Raw genomic sequence first — 15,489 nt, 5'->3', positions numbered from 1 at the left:
ATACAAGGATTTTATGACACGAGCCCACAACAGATTGGAGCAGTGATACAATCTCCACCACCAACCTCACATCATAGCCCTATTAAAGGATAAAAGGCTCCCTACTCCCAAACTTTCGTCCTACTTAGCCGTTGAAAATTTGTCCTATCTAACCTAATGCATACGTCTCTAATCTAGATATGCACCCCAAAAAAGTCTCGCCCTCAATGCCTCTAAAGAGGTCAAAACCGAAATAGGAGTAAGGAAGATCGATATTAAGTAACCTCCTCACGACCCCAATATGTACTTCACCAAAGTAACTCGTCCTCCAACAAAAAGGCATTTAGCTTTCCAACCCAAGATTCTAGTATGAAACCGATCAAATACAGAAGTCCAAACAAAAACACGAGTCATATTCTGACCCACCGGAACACCAAGATGAATAAATGGAATTTCAGTCGCATCACAACCAATCTTATCAGCAACAGTATAAATATGGGTAAATGGAACAACCATTCCAATCAATTTGTTTTTAAGAAAATTGATTTTTAACCCTAATCCATGTAAAACATCTAAGAATGTGAATGATACTGTTCACATTCTCAGGATCCAATGTTGAACTAGCATGACATCATCCATATAGAAAATATGAGAAATCTCAATTCCTAAAATAGAAATTCCCTTAAAAAAAATTATTCGAACGAGCCCTAATCAGAGAAAGATGTAACCCATCCATAGCCAAAACAAACATAAAATGAGAAAGAGGATCTCCTTGTTGCAATACACGGTGAATCTAAAATTCATCAGTAGGCGATCCATTCATTAAGACTAAAGCCCTAGCAGATATCAATAATTCTCTAATCCATCTACGTCACCTGTCACAAACCATGGTGAATCTGAAATACTATTAATTTAGTTAGCAAATAATTGCAATCAAAATATATGATTATTGATGTTGCAATGGAAAAAAATGACTTATTTTTTTAAAGTATATAGAGAAATTGGATTTTTAAATGCTTTACAAATTGCAAAAGAAATTGCCTTGAAAATGAACATTAAACTAATGTTTTCTCAAAAACGTGAAATTAAAATAAAAAACATTTTGATGAGACTTCAAATGATACATCGTCTAGTGTTTCAAAATTGGATTTTCAAATGCTTTACAAATTGCAAAAGAAATTGTCTTATAAATGAACATTAAACTAATCTTTTCTCAAAAGCATGAAATTAATTTAAAAAAATATTTTGATGAGACTTCAAATGATACGTCTTCTAGTGTTTCAAATCCCCACAAGACTCTTTTAGGGTAAAATATTTTCTATACACTATTGATCAAATAACCTCTTCTCTAACTACAAGGTTTGAACAATATTAATAATATGATAATATTTTTGGGTTTTTATTTAATTTTGAAAAATCACGTTCAGTAGATGATATGAGCTTAAAGTCATGTTGTAAGTCTCTTGAAACTTCAATTAAGAAAGATGAACAATCAGAATTGATGAAAATGATTTATATGTTGAATTGGAATTACTTTTTACATGTTTTACCTAAAGAAAAAATGACAACAATGGATATTCCAAACTTTTTAAAATGTATTGATTGTTTTCCTAATACATTTATTCCATATAGAATTCTATTAACTGATCATGTTACTGTTGCATCTATAGAAAGACATTTTTCCAATTAATGATTTTGAAGTCTTACTTATGATCTACAATGACACAAGAACGACTTCATCGATTTACGTTGATTACAATTGAGAGAATTTTTTTGATAAAATTATTTATGAAGAAGTAATTGAAAAATTTGTTTCAACAAATACTAGAATGACACTTTTTAAGTAGAATCAAGTTATTTTTATTATTATTTTGAATGAATTTTAACTTATGTTACGATATAAAATTAAAAATTAAAATTTTTTTGCTCAAATTTTTAGATTCTTTTCATGTTTTGAGGTCTATTTTTACTAATCTACACAGAGCCTCCAAAATCTCGTGGTCAACCATGTCCCTTTGTATATAATGTATACTCCTGATACATATTTTTGTATCTTCTTATATAAATACATATTTTTTAATATGCATAAATAAATATAAATCATATTGTAAGTAAAAATGAAGATTTAAAGGCACATTGGAATAAACTGCTTCACCAAGGATCGAACTTATGTTATCAAGAAATAAAGGATTGAACTTATGACGTCGAGAAATAAAGGGCAGACCTTAACCACCAAGCTAGGTGTTATTCCTTGTTGTTATATCTGATTTAATTAATATATAGACTAATTCATAAAACAATAATGGTTCATTTGATAGTTGCTAACTAGGTTGGAGCTAAATGAGTTATAACTTCTGACTAAGTGAACTTTTCACTTAAACTTTTTGTTTGATTTTGCATCTGACTGACTATGCAAAATGACTATATTACCCTCAAACAATATTTTTTTATAAAAAAAAAATCAACATGTAGTAAAAAAAATATAAATAAATTAAAGATTTATAACCTTTGTTTCTATTATTAGCTTGATATACACATGCAAATCTATTTATATAAGAAATTGTAACATCAGTTTCTAGGTACTTTCACTTTTCAGCTAAAAATATCAAATATTTGCAAAATCAGCCCCTACGCATGTCATACCTGATGGGTACGTTGGGCGTAGGTCACTTAAGTTGGACACATATCTTGTTGAGTACGTTGGGGGTACTTGAGTAGTATGCATCGCGTACTTATACATACCACAAACCCTAAAGGATGTCAAGTCCTTGAGGCCTCCCTCATCACCAACCCCCACTATCCCTAAGCACCATTTCAAAACCCTAGCCACCTTGTGAGGTTCTTGAGCTTTTAGAGAGATATTTTGTATGTTTTGTAAAATAGGTGATAATTGGAGGAGCTCTTGGGAGTCCATTTCTTGTAGATCCAAATTTTGTTGTTCATCTAGCTTCTTCAGAAGGTAAGAAGCTCTCACCTTGATGGTTCATTTTCTAGATCTTGTTTGTTGGAGAATCCTTATGTGTTTTTGGTCCCATGGATTTGGTTCTTGTGAGTATGAGCTACTCCAGAACCCGTGAGCATCTTTTTAGCCATTTTTTAGGTTAATAAGTCATAAAAATCAGATCTTGAGGGTTATAGTCCACCCATGCATGAGTTGTTGGTCATTTTGTGAAGTTATGAATCTAGGGTTTGGTTTTGGGCTCTATTAAGCTATGCAAAAGCTTAAAGCTATTAAATTTATCACTTAAGACCTTCCCAAGATTAAGATTTGTGAGTTGGACATATATTCTTCAGGTATTAAGAGCTTAAAATGGAATTTTGGCATTAGAGAAGTACATTAGGTGTAACCCTGGGGTATGCATGGCGTAATGAGTTTTTCCATGTTTTCTTCCGATGGTAACTCAGTATGCATGGTGTAATTGGGGAGTACGCATGACGTGCTCCCAGAGGTGCATTTTTGTCCATTTTTGGGCCTTGATCCATTTTGGGCTTAATATGATCGCATCGCATCCACCAGTATTCAATATTCTATGATTTTGGGATTGTACTCTGATAACTGGTTTTCCAAATTGTCATACTTTTATTGTTTGAAAATGAATGATTGATGGTTTTGGTTGACTTAAAAATATATTTTTTTACTTAGTATCTTCGGGCTGTTACTAGTTGGTATTAGAGCCTTGGTTTGAGGGATTCGGGCACACTCTCGGGTGTTTCTGAACTCAAACTGAGGAATTGGTAAAAAGAAAAGATTTTTCTAGAAGGATTTTTATAAAAATGGGGTGTGATGCATGCAATCGGTCGAGCTCAAGTAAGTATTCCCAAAATACCCATACATATTTAAAAGATTCAGTACGTGGATTTGTGATAGCATGCTACATTAGGGCTAAGGATCTGCTCAAAACTGTATGTTAGGATAGATGCCTTTGTATGCCTACTGTATGAACCGCTAGAACTGCATGCTAGTATGGATTATAGATGATATAATAGGATGACCTGCAAGGCAATGCATTGGTTAGAACTCGATGCTTGAATGTTGCTTGCTATGTGCTTTTAGGAACCACTATTAATACTAGTTAGCTATCAAGCGAATATGCTAGGTTACATGTTACTAGTTAACTACTTCAACTTTCATCAAGGGTATTTGGCCTAATTATTATTCTATTTTAGATGCGTATTTTAGTCTTATTTTATTATATTGCGTTAAGCACGTATGCTACAAATAAATACACATAAACCAAATAAATACTCAAATAATTTCCCTTTATTATCAAATAAGTTATAATTGTTGTCCCTAATTATTTATCTAATGCCTAGCAAGAAAAGCGGGCATTAAAATTCTCCCCCTTAGGATGATTCCGTCTTGAGAATCATGCATCAAGAAACAGATATGGATAGCGATTTTTCATCTTGCTTTCTGTTTCCCATGTGAATTTCAGCCCATTCGAATGTTTCCATCGCACAAGTAGTAAATCAACCATCTTTCGTCGTAAGTTTTTTGTCTTAGGGTCAACAATTGCTTCAGGCTCTTCGAGTAACCTCTTATCTTCATCAATCATGATCTCTGAAAATGGAATTATATCAGGGACTTCTCCCACGAACTTCCTAATATAATACACATCAAATGTGTAATGAATACCGTCGAGTTCTTCTGGCAATTCCAACTTGTAAGCTTGATTCTCAACTCTCTGAAGAACTTTGAATGGTACAATAAATCTTAGACTCAGTTTCCCTCTCTTTCCAATTCTAATAAGTCACTTCCTTGGCAAGACTTTTAGCAACACCAAATATCCAACTTTGAAGGTCATGGGTCGTCGCTTCTTGTCAGCATAGGTTTTTTGGCGATCTTGAGTTGCTAACATTATTTCCCTAATCACCTTTAGCTTTTCAGCGGTCTGATGGACTATCTCGGGACCCACAAACTGCTTTTCTCTAGCTTTAGGCCAACAAGATGGCGTACGAAACTTCTGTCCGTACAAGGCTTTATAAGGTTCTATCTTAATGCTTGAAGGGTAACTATTGTTGTAGGAAAACTCTAGTAGGGGTAGATACTCATCCCAGTTACCTTGGAATTCTATGGTACATGCTCTTAGCATATCCTCCAATGTTTGAATTGTCTTTTCACTCTTACAATCAGTCTGTGGATGGTAGGCTGTACTCAAACACAACTTCATACCCATTTCTTCATGTAGGCTTTTCCAAAACCTCGATGTGAACTGACTATCACGGTCTGCACAATCGTCAAGGGAACACCGTGAAGTCGTACTATCTTCTTCATGTAGACATTTGAAAACTTATCCACAAACCATCTTTCATTGGCCGATATGAAATGTGCACTCTTCATCAATCGATCTATGATTACCCAAATCATGTTGTGACCATTATATTTCCTGGGTAGTTTAATCACAAAATCCATGGTGATGTCTTCCCATTTACCTATGGGTACCGGTAAAGGCTCCAAAATCCAATAAGGTTTTTGATGTCGCGCCTTAAATCTTGCACAAGTCACACACTCGGCTACATACTTTGCAATATCGAGCTTCATCGTCGTCCACCAGTAATAAGGTTTTAACTCCCTATACATCTTGGTGCTGCCTGGATGAATCGAGTACATGGTCTTGTGAGTTTCATCCATTAGAAGACTCCTCATTCCTCCCATCTTGGGCACCCAAATCTTGTTTTCAAATACCTTTAACCCTTGGTTGTTTATATCGAATTCCAACGTTTTACCTAAATGTTCTTCTTTTTGGTTACCTCTTTCCAAAGCTTCCTCCTGAGATTTCTTAATACCTTCGATAATCGATGAGACAATTTCAATTCTCAATGTTCTTGGACTTTTACTCTCCGGGTTTACCTTTCTACTCAAAGCATTTGCTATGACCTTCGATTTACCAAATTGGTAAAGTATACCGCAGTCATAATCCTTGAGTAACTCTATCCAACATCGTTGTCTCATATTCAGCTCCTTTTGACCAAAGAGATACTAGAGACTCTTATGATAAGTGAAAAGCTTAAACTTCGTTCCATAAAGATAATGCCTCCATATCTTTAATGCAAATACTACCGCTGCCAACTCCATATCATGAGTGGAGTAGTTATTCTCATGTTCTTTTAGTTGTCGAGATGTATACGCTATCACTTTATCCCATCTGGGTCATAACACAACCTAACCCAACTCCAGATGCATCACTATAAACTGTGAAATCTTCAACTTCGCCAGGTAAAGAAAGAATTGGTGCTTCACGTAGCTTCTTCTTTAGTTTTTTGAAAACTTCTCCATGCTTCTCACTCCATGTATATGTAGCTCCTTTATGGGTCAAAGTTGTTAATGGAGTAGCTATCGAAGAAAAGCCTTGGATAAATCTTCTGTAATATCCAGCTAATCCTAGAAGCTTTGAATTTCGGTGGGGCTTTTTGGCCTTTCCCACTTCATCATAGCTTCGATCTTTGATGGGTCTACCATTATTCCTTCTTGGTTAACCACATGACCCAAGAACTGGATATCCCGAATCCAAAAATCACACTTGGAGAACTTTACGTAGAAGTTCTCCTTCTTCAGAACTTCAAACACTTCGTGCAAGTCTTTGTCGTGCTCCTACTAACTTTTTGAGTATACGAGAATATCATCTATGAACACTATTACGAATTTTTCAAGAAAAAGTTTACATACCCTATTCATCAAATCCATAAATGTTGTTAGAGCATTGGTTATTCCGAATGACATAACCAAAAATGCATATTGCGTATATCTCGTTCTAAAAGTAGTCTTATATATATCTTGATCTCTCACCTTTAGCTGATGATATCCCGACCTAAGATCGATATCCAGGAAATAGCTCGCACCTTGCAACTGATCGAAAAGGTTGGGTACTTGTTCTTCATCGTTTCTTTGTTCAATTCTCTATAATCTATGCACATCCTCATGTTCCCATCCTTCTTCTTCACGAATAGCATCAGAGCTCCCTAGGGTGATGAAATAGGTCTAATGAAACCTTTGTCCAAGAACTCCTAAAGTTTTATCATTAGCTCTTTCATCTCCATTGGTGCTATTCGGTAAGGTGCTTTTGCTATAGGTTTGGTTCTTGGTAACAAGTATATCCTAAACTATACTTGTCTATTAGGGGGCAATCTAGGAAGATCTTCGGGAAAGACTTCCAGAAAGTTGCACACCACTGGAATCCTCCGCATCTCCTTATTCTCCTTCTTTTCATCGACCACGAATGCTAGGTACGATGTACATTCGGATGTTCTGATTAAACTTGTTTTGGAATTGTAAATCGGTTTTTTTAGATTGCGCAGGACATGTCATCAATGCTAAGGAATTATTTCTAGGAATGGTTTTGTATTTGGAAAAGGTCTCATAATTAAGACTGTAGCGTCACAAATAATGGTCAATTATGCTCTATGTTTTGGGTTTGTGGTGAAATAAATTAACTAGCATGCAACCATTTGATAAAATGCTTAAGAGAAAGAATAGGATGTTAGTTTCTTTTGGGTATTTATGTGAAGTTACAAATCAAAAACAAAAATTAATTGTGTATTAAATATTTATTATTCCATAGATTTAATATTTTTTGAATAATTTTTTTAATAATTAATGGTCCCCGATTAATCCCCATCTAATTGATTAATCTCTTAACCCTAGTCCACCGACAAGCTAACGTCGAGTGTTTTTTACAACCTTGAAAAATATACACACATTTTTCGCATACACACAAATATACACTCATAAGTCCAAACTTCAGATTACAACAACATACAATTAAAACCCATCATCTTCTAGTTGTCAACAATAACCAACAGCAAATTAATAACAAAAGTTGACCAAAAATACCAATGGACTCTACTACTATCACCCGTAAATGTGACATACTTTTAACATCCCACTAAATTCATCATACATGTATCGTATCTTTTTGGGGACAGTAAATTGATTACCTAATAAACCGACATATAAAGCAAATTAAACAAAGTGACATATTTTAAAACAAATCCAAGAAAAGACTGTGAAGATGAATTTCTTTATTGGACCATGATTCACATTTTGATAAAACATACACTTCAAAAGTCCACTCCAACTACACGACAAAATTGCTTTGAGAGATTTTTTTTATCTTCACCCAAGGTTTTGAATGTGCTCACCACTACTTGTAATGACCAAGATGTAAATTTTCATGTTTTGAGCTGGTTAGTAATCTTTTACATAAATTCAAAGATGACCCAATATGCAATTCAAGTGTTTGAACACATGAGGGTACATGGCTTAAAACCACATTTGCCTGCTTAAATTCATTGGTTAAAGAAAGGGTAATAGACATAGTTTGGAAACTCTACAAGAAAATGACCAAGACTGGGATCATTCCATATTTGTATATCTACAATGTCTTTAGAGACATTCAGTGGCTGCTGGCTTCCTTATATATTCGTTTCGGTGGTTTGGGTTTGTACTCGACATATGAGGTTTCCTCCTACGCATTTGTAGCCTCGAGGGCCCAATCTTGGGCATTACAAGACCACATCTTACGTGACAGTGGCGTATGTGGTATGGACTCGGATTACCTATGTGCTATGAATCATCTCCGCGATATGATTCGGGGATTTGATTGTAACGGTTCCACTAATAAGGACACCCCCCCTAAATCCCAAAAAGCATTGGCGTGTTCCCTTTTTAGCAAAATCGTCAAAGATATGGAAGTCGACTTCGACATGACTTTCAGACAGAAAGTAGTCTTTGAGTGTCTGCAGGCACCTCATGCTCAGGATTTTCTGCTAACTATCCCTATTGATGATCTTGGCTAGCACATGTCTCATGTGGAGTACCTAACTATCCTTCGTTATCGCCTCATGATTCCCCTATTTCCAATTGACGAGATATGCCCAGTTTGCCGCAAGGGATGATTGGATACCTTTGGGGAACATGTAGTTCATTGTAGAGAGCTCCCTAGTTTAAAGTACAGACATGATGTTATTCGGGATGTTCTCTTTGATGCTTATCGGCGTGCTGGTATTTCTGCACAGAAAGAAGCGCTAGTGAACTTTTTGACGGACCCGCAGGATGGAAGGTCCACACTTAGACCGGATGACATTTTGGTTTTTGGATGGATAGGAGGGAAGCATGCGTGTGTGGATCTTACTGGGGCCTCTCTCCTCTCGTTGGTTTGGGGAGCGGGGGTTTCACAGCAGGGCATGCCACTTTGAAAGCCGTTGCGTGCAAAGTGGTAAAGCACGAGAATGCATGTATAGAAAATCAACATGTGTTTGTACCTTTTGCATTCGATACATTTAGTTTTCTCGCACCAGAGGCGGTGGAGCTCCTCAACAGAGTCCAACGGGTCATGCATTCTAATGTCATATCTCCTAGATCCATAAATGTTGTTTTCAAAAGAATTGGTTTTGTCATCCAGAAAGGGATATCGGCGCAGCTTGTTGCCCATTTGCCTTCAATCAATATGTATTGAACTATTTTAATCAGTTTTTATATATTTATATCCTTAAAAAAATTATGACCAAAAAAAAATTGTTGAATGGGATGGAGTTATTTTTTTAAAACTTCGTTTCTCATCATCTATATACATATAACACATTGATATCGTTATATTGCAAGAAAGTTATACAAACCTTTATTTGGGAAAATGATGAAGGTGATCAGAAAAAACGTAGAAGAAAGAGCGGGCCAAAGGTCTAGAATCACTTTGTTCTTCCGATATGTGCTTCTATGGAGATGATTGTTTAGGGCATAATTGGAATTCAATATTTTGGAGGCGATGTATCCCGATCCTTCATTCTAGCATCAGGGACCGAATCAACGCATTTCTTGGACGGAATCCAAGGTTTGAACCGAGTCAAACCTTTCGGAAGATGCATCAAACATGTAAATTAAGTTTTTTTTGGACCCAATCCACTTTTAAATCTAATTAGAAGGGTAATCAAAATGACCCTAGGTAGGAAAAATAAGTAAAGCAAGTTTTGAACTCGTAAACAACAATAAAAAGCATGTGTGACTTACCAACCAGGCTAGAAATATAATTGTGAAACATTTACCGAGTAATAATATATAATCATTTAAACACTTTATTATTATTACTATTATTATTATTATTATATTTTAAAAATATTTTTCCAAAATATGTTTTTTTAAATATGTAATTGAATACGTTTTCAAATATATGTTTTTTTAAAACGTATGTAAAGAGTATTTAAAAAAGTAATTTTAAATTGTATTATAAAAAACATATTTATACATAAATATTATTTAAGCAAATAATATACGTAACTATGCATTTTATAAAAATAACATCTGACAAACTTATACCAAATCTTTTAAGGGTTTAAAAGATAAGTTAGAAGCCATATTAGTTAGAATTTTAGTTCAAATCACTTTATCATCATTATTGCCAAGTTAGATAGCATGTTAGCGATTACCGGTTCAATAGCTAAAAGGAGTCGAACTAATTATATTTGCTAATATTCTGTCTTTTTCGCTAAAAAAATTAATTTGCGATTAAATCATAAATTTGGCCAAAACTTATGGATTTTTTCGAAGATTTCCATATATTATATTAGCAAAGTTTGAAAAATAAAAACACGCATTATGTTAGTAGTAGAGTCGTCAAATCCTTTCCCTAGTTCAAAACAAAACAAACACCGGTTAAAATGATATATTTTGAAATAATTTGTAAAATTATTGGTACAATACATGCAAAACTAGTTTATCAACTAAATTTTCACAAAAAAATGTTTAGCAACTTGATACGGGTACGACCCAAGAGAGACACACGCCGACCCTCCCGTTACCTTGATTAACATAGACTTGGAAGTGAAGCTACAATTTCAGTATTAGTTGCACATGATGTTTATGCATGCATTAGTTTAGGACCCACTAGTTTATAAGAATAACTCTCCACCATGTTTTAGTCGGTTCCTAGTTTTGTGGTAGGATGTTAGCTCCCTTTCCTTATTTTAGTTTGTAATTTGCTTTTGAACGGATCGTCGCAAAATTTCCCCAATCTCTTCCCTTCCTGTGTGAAAAATTATGTAGAGATTGACCCTCTTGTGCAAGGTCTTATCAATTAGTGCTTTCATTGTTTCTCATCATGCCTCCCAAATCTGAATCGTCGTCTTCCCCATCATCTGTTGAAGCATCCATGGCTGTCATGGTAGACAAACTCTCCCACCTTGTTACCTCGACCAATACCAATCAAGCCACAACCCAATCCTACATGGATATTATCATGAAAAAATTAACAGCACAGTATAAGCAAACCAATGCCATGTTAGCTACCCTCATTACGCTAGCAGAAAAATCAAAACCCTCTAGCTTGTTTCCAAAACCGGAATTCAAGCAAACAACCGCTGATATCCAACCCAGTCCCCTAAAAATCACCCTTCCTCCCTTTAATGGCACAAACCCACTTTACTGGATTTTTCAAGCAGATCAATACTTTTCATTCTACAACATCTAAGCCCCAGCACGCCTGAACATGGTCGCCTTCTTCCTCACCGAAGACGCATTGAGCTAGTACAAATACTTGTTCAACAATACCCTTCTCACCACTTGGGAAGACTTCAACAGAGCCTTGGAAACCCATTTTGGGCCCTCTATATATGATAATCATCAAGCTTACCTATTTAAATTACGCCAAACTTCCTCTGACACAGCTTACCAAACAAAATTCGAGCGCCTGAGCAATTCTGTCACCGGGCTACCACCTGAAGCACTCCTCAACTGTTTCTTATCCGGTATCCGGTTCAACAGCAGCCAGGAAGTAGCCATAATGGACCCTCAGACATTATACAAGCTATAGGGATAACCAAGTTGATCAAAGACAAACACACATACAATCGATATTGCCCCCATTCTCAACTCCATACCGTTCACCACTATCAGTTACTCCTACCGTAATGTCTTCTACCACCACACCTACAACCACCACTACAGCAGAAGTATTACCTACACCAACCAAACCAAACACATCCTTACCCTTTACCCTCTTATCAACTGAGGCACTACAACAACAACAAGTGTCTAGACTTTGTTTTCGTTATCTAGAGAAGTACCACCTGGGCCAAAAATGCAACCCTCCCCAGTTCTTGATCATAGTCAACAACGAAGATCCTCTCTATTCATCAGATGAATTTCACTCAACTACCATAGAAGACACTCCCTACCAGTCCACCAATGTAATTACCAACACCGAACCAACCCTTCATCAGATATCTTCAGTATATCCTCCTCCCTAATCCTCATCTGATGGTATCCCGACCGAAGATCAATCTTGGAGAGCCAAGATGTGCCCTGAAGCAGATCAAACAAATCATCAATCCTCGGGAGTGGATAACGGTTCTTCACCGTTAGCTTGTTCAGCTCCCGATAATCAATGTGACCCGTCCTTCTTTTTCACAAACAGGATCGATGCTCCCTACGAAGAACTGCTCGGACGAATAAACCCTCGGTCTAGCAGCTCCTGAAGTTGTGTAGACAGCTCCTGCATTTCGGGCGGAGCTAGCCGGTACGGTGACTTGGCTATCGGAGCAGCACCCGACACCAAATCAATGTGAAACTCTACTTGTCTCTCCAGAGGCACCCCAGACAACTCCTCAGGAAAGACATCCCAAAAATCCCGCACAACTGGTACACTGTCCAAATCTGTCGTTATCTCAACCCTCGTATCCGAGATGTATGCCAGAAATCCCGAACAACCCTGATGGAGAAGTCTCCTAGCCTTCGCAGCTGAACAGAGGGTTGGCCCATGCGAGGCCTTTTCCCCATGAATAACCAGTTCTCCCCCACTTAGGGTTCAAACTCTCACCAGCTGGCGCTCGCAGTCTATCATGGCCCCCATTGGCCCCCAACTAGTCCGTCCTGACAATCACCTTCAGCCCTCGCAACAGTATCAAAACCAAATAAACACAGAACCTCTCCCCAAACATATTCAGGACACAGTCTTGATATACCCTTGCAGCACTTACGGTGCTTTCATCCGCAATCTCAACCTCCAGCGGGGAATCCAAAGTTCCCGAAGCATCCCAGAACTTCTTACTAAGCGCAAGAGATACGAATGAACGGGTAGCTCCCGAGTCGAAAATAACATGAGCCGACATACCATTGACCAAAAAGGTCCCGATACAAGTGCACATATATACATATAAGCATAACAAATAATATCAACAGGAAAAATAAATTACGTACCAGCCACGACGTCTGGCGCTACTCGAGCCTCCTCTGTGGTCAACTGAAATGCGTATCTCTTCACCGTAGAAGCTTCCACCTTGGCAGGGAGGCCATCAATGATCCTCATTATGTCGGGCACAGGCGCCGTCACTGCTCCTCCTCCTCCCTGCAACCTCGGATAATCGACCTTTTTATGGCCGGTGTGGTTGCGGTGGAAACATATCAAGCCCTTCTTGGGGAAATCTATACTCATGTGGCCCGGCTAGCCACACATATAACATCCCGATCTTGACACTCGGGAAACCCCACTGTGCGGCCTATCGCACTTGGCACACCGGTCACGGCCCTGCTGGCCCCTACTGGAAAAATCAGATGTCTTAGGCTTTTTAGCCTGACCTACTGTCACATGAACCTGCTCCGGCTTCCGCTTTGTGCAAAGCTCTAACTCAATCTCCCGTTCTCGGGCCTTCTCTACCATCCCATTCAGGTTTTTGCACCCTGGAAAGCTCACAAACTCACAGATATCATCCCTCAGCATGGAATGATACCTCGTCCTCCTCATATCCTCATCTGCATCATACTGCGGGATCAATAGTGCTTGTTCCCAAAACATAGCGGTGATCTCCGCCATGGTCTCGGTGGTCTGATGTAGCTCCTGAAACTCCCTCACTAAACATTTCACCTCAATGGATGGTGCAAACTCCAAGACAAAACACCTGACAAACTCCTCCCATGACATCTCAATCACTCCAGCTGATCCCACCTGGTGGGTCACCTCCTCCCACCAGTCCCTGGCTCGGTCCATCAACATGCATGAAGCAAACCCCACTTTTCCCGTCTCGAGGCAAGAGCTCATGTGTTGGGCGTTCTCCATGTCTGCCACCCAACATTTACTAACTATGGGTTCCCTGACCCTAAAGAACTCAGGTGCTCCGCACGCCTTAAACTCTTGGAACGAGGGAGTTCGGTCCCCGACCTAGCCCGCAACAATCTCGGTTCGGAAAGACTTGAGCCGCTCCTCCATGATCTCCATCACCCCCCCCCCTTGACAGTCCCAAAAATCACTAGGGTAGCATCAAGGATGCTCCTCGTAACCTCTGTTGCGATAAGCTCGAGCAGCCTCTCGTCAATAGGCTTAGTACCCACCCAGACTCTGATCCTGATCCCCCTGCTCCATGACATGTCACCACCATACTGCACTGAAATACCATAAGAGAGAAAGATCAAAATATTCAAAAAGGGGATCCCTCCACAACGGCCTCCTTAGAGCTTCCAGATCTAACATTGGTTCGGGTACAGGTCCTGTGCTTCCAGTAGTACGGGCTCAATAATACATTCCACACCTACCTGTACCTTTCCTAAGGCTCTACTTGATAACTCTAATTCATCCCAAAACAAGCATATCTCACAAATTACCACATAACTTGAATCCTAGGCTACCCTAAGATTTGCTCCATTCCTATCAAACCTGAACTCAAATCAATCATAACAGGCTGCCTTATGCATGCAAATTATACACAGAACAGGATCAAATAGACTGTCGAATAACAGACTCTACCCTAGGACTACAACCAAACAAGGAACAGGAAATAAGGCCAAATCAAATATTCTAAGGCTATAAGATCCTAACTATATACAATTTTTTTAAAAGCACACACATAGCAAAATCCATATGATTATCACAATCCAAATATCAATATAGCATGGCTAACCTATTGGGGAAAACACTTACTTGAGCTCGGCCGATTACGCGTGTTGCACTTTCCCTTGTTCTTATGAGAAATCGGTTTTAAGAAGTTTTAATCTTGATTTTTGAAAAAAAAAATTATCACTTCCTCAGTTTGAGTTCTAACACACCCGAGGGTGTGCCCGAATCCCTCAAACCAAGGCTCTGATACTAACTTGTAACAGCCCAAATTTCCAATAAATTTTTTTCATTTTTAGTAACGAAATTATTTTCATAAAACATAGCATTCCAATCACATTTGTTTTCAAAAATCCATGACATCAGATAAATTATTCAAAACATCAGAGTGTCCCAACTAAAATATCGGAGAGTTCACGTTGCACCATCATGTCAGGCCCTTTCCCTTAGATCCTGAAGTACCTGAAACAACCAACAAATTGTAAGCTAATGCTTAGTGAGTTCCCATAACATACCCCATATAAACCACATAATCACATAACCATATAAACCACATACATACTACATAAGCCATGCATGCAAACATATAAGGATGTCGTGGACTCCCTCCAGGGTCTTACTCCAGGATGTCGTGGGATCCTCCCAGGGTCTTATACCTATGTGTCATGGGCTCCCCCGCATGTTCTTTAACTGCAAT

This window comes from Lactuca serriola, chromosome 9 (assembly GCF_051521515.1).
Source record: "Lactuca serriola cultivar US96UC23 chromosome 9, Lser_US96UC23_V15, whole genome shotgun sequence".
Taxonomy (NCBI): domain Eukaryota; kingdom Viridiplantae; phylum Streptophyta; class Magnoliopsida; order Asterales; family Asteraceae; genus Lactuca; species Lactuca serriola.
Note: the sequence above shows the minus strand (reverse complement) of the source record.